This window comes from Nicotiana attenuata, chromosome 8, assembly GCF_001879085.1.
Source record: "Nicotiana attenuata strain UT chromosome 8, NIATTr2, whole genome shotgun sequence".
NCBI classification, from domain to species: domain Eukaryota; kingdom Viridiplantae; phylum Streptophyta; class Magnoliopsida; order Solanales; family Solanaceae; genus Nicotiana; species Nicotiana attenuata.
In genome coordinates this window covers 36,323,192-36,325,995 of record NC_031996.1, presented here as the reverse complement: position 1 = coordinate 36,325,995, position 2,804 = coordinate 36,323,192, and positions in this window count along the sequence as shown.

The window sequence follows — 2,804 nt, the reverse complement described above, 5'->3', positions numbered from 1 at the left end:
CACTATAGCTTACTACTTCAAGAAGAAGTTGCAAGACAACCCTAAGTATAAGGTGAAAGAAATGAGGGCAGACCTGAAGAATTCATTTCAACTTAATGCTAGTAAATCTAATGTTAAAAGGGCAAAGAGAATGATATTGTAGAAGTTGGAAGGGAGTTTCACTGATGACTATAACAAGCTTGAAGCATATGCCAGTGCTTTGAGGGACAGTAATCCTGGGAGTGATGTGGTTATTAATTTATCTAAAGAAGCATTGTTGCAAGGCAAAAGGAAATTCCTTAGGATGTACATTTGTTTTCATGCATTGAAGATGGGGTATAAAGAGGGCTTGAGACCATTTATTGGGCTTGATGGTACATTCTTAAAGGGGAAGGCTAAAGGACAGCTACTAGTTGCAGTTGGGCAAGATAACATGAATCACTTTTATCCACTTGCTTGGGCTGTAGTTGATAGGGAAACAAAAAGAAGTTGGATTTGGTTTTTGGAGCTTCTTCACAATTCATTGGACTTGAATATGGGCAATGGAGTCACATTTATGTCGGATATGCAAAAGGTATAACTTTTCTTTACTGTTTCTGTACTCTTTTTTTTACTGTTTGTTTACTCTTCTTTTTTTTCAAAACTCTTTACTGTTTTTTACTCTTTTCTTTACTGTTTCTTTACTCTTTTTTTTTCAAAACTCTTTACTGTTTTTTACTCTTTTCTTTACTGTTTATTTACTCTTTCTTTGCTGTTGATGTGTACAGGGATTAATGGAGGCAATAAAGGCAGTACTTCCTGAAGCAAAGCATAAGTTCTGTGTATGACATATAGAGTCAAACTGGTGCAAAGAGTATAGAGGTCTTGAATGAAGAAGTTACTTTGGTGGAGTGCTTGGGCCACTTGTGAAGAAGACTTCAAGGATCAGCTGAGCAAAATTGGGACAGTTGAAGGAAGCAGCTGTCACAGACCTGTTAAAGTACCCACCCCAGAGTTGGTGTAAGGAATACTTTGACACTGTCTGTAAAAATCAAGGTGTGGATAACAATTTTATAGAATCTTTCAATTCTTGGATATTAGAAGCTAGATACAAGCCCATCATCAAGATGTTGGAAGATATAAGACTCAAAGTAAAGAATCAGTTGAGAAAACATGAAGATGAGGTGAGAACTTGGAAGACAGACTACAGTCCTCAAAGCATGAAGCTTTATACTGACTATCTGAAGATAGCTCAATCCATTGAGGTTGATTTCAATGGTGATGATGGATTTGAAATAGTAGAAGGGGTTGACAAATTCATTGTCAATTTACAAGGAAAAAGATGCACATGTAGCGGATGGGATCTTTCAGGAATCCCATGTCCTCATGCAATAAGATCATGCTTGTATTTAAAGGAAGACCCTTTGAAGGAGATGCACTGGTGGTACAGCAAAGAAGCCTTTCTACTTACTTACAAGCATAAATTACAACCTGCACCTGGTGAGAAATTCTGGAAACTAGATCCATCTCAAGCCATGGAACCTCCAGAACTGGTGAAACAAGCTGGCAGGCCTAAAGTCAAAAGAGATAGACAAAAGGATGAGGCAATCAAGAGGCAAGGAGAGTGGAGTCAGTCCAGAAAAGGCAGAATTATGACTTGTGGCAATTGTGGAGAGGCAAACCATAATGCAAGGGGATGTAAAAATGTATAGACCCAATACATAGCTATTATACATAATCTACTCCAACTATTTCTTTTTTATTATACTTAATTGATATTATTTCTTTTTTATATTAAATAGCCAATGAATGTGCAGAAAGTGACAAAGAAGAAGTAGCCATCAAATGAAAATGATAGGCAGACATCTAGGGCTAAGAAGCCAGCCAAAAGACAAAGGACTTCGATTAATGAAGGCACTGATGATGATGAGGTATTGGCAGATATCAATTTATCAGCACCCCAAGTGTCCCAAGCAAGTGAAGGCATTGGCAGCAGTCAGTCATTTATCTTTATGCCTACTCCAACTTTGGATGATTTTTCTAATTTTGATGATGGACCTGAACCTCCATTAAGGCCTAGTATTATATCAGAATCACAAACTAGACTTATGGAAAGGCAGAAGGTTGGTATGAACACTGGGACAAGGACAATCAAGTTTACAGGAGATAACACAGGTGTAAGTGAACCTGCTAATCTTCCATACTCCCCAGTAAACTTGACATGGAATGGAAAGGCAGCAATCACTGGGAATCAATTGGAGATGCAAACAAGACAAAGAATTGGAAAGTTGAAGACAAGAAAGGGGCCTTGATAATCTAATTAGGACTTGTTTTGTTAGTTTGTAGCTAAAGTGAAACTTAAATACTTTGTTTATTTTTGTTGGCATTTGGAGTTGGATGCCTTGTTATTACTAAGGTTGAGTGAGTTTTTGAAGTTATAGCTGTGGCATCCAATTATCCAACTTGATGTAATAGGCAGAATTATGACTTGTTGAATTATTGCTACTGCCCAGTTTTTGTTAATGTTACTGCCCAGTTTTTTTGCCTTACTGTCCAGTTTTTTTGGCCTTGTTGCTTCCCAGTTTTTTGGCCTTGTTACTGCTATCCTTAAGCAGTTTTTTTGCATTATAGTGCTGCAGTTTTTTTGGCCTTGTTGCTGCCCAGTTTTTTGGCCTTGTTATTGCTGTCCTTAAGCAGTTTTTTTGCATTATAGTGCTGCAATTTTTTTGACCTTGTTGCAGCAGTTTTTTGGCCTTGTTACTGCTGTACTGCTGCCCAGTTTTACAAGTTTTTTACTGCAGTCCTGTTGTGTTATGTATAAGACAATTACATAAGGAATAGTGCTG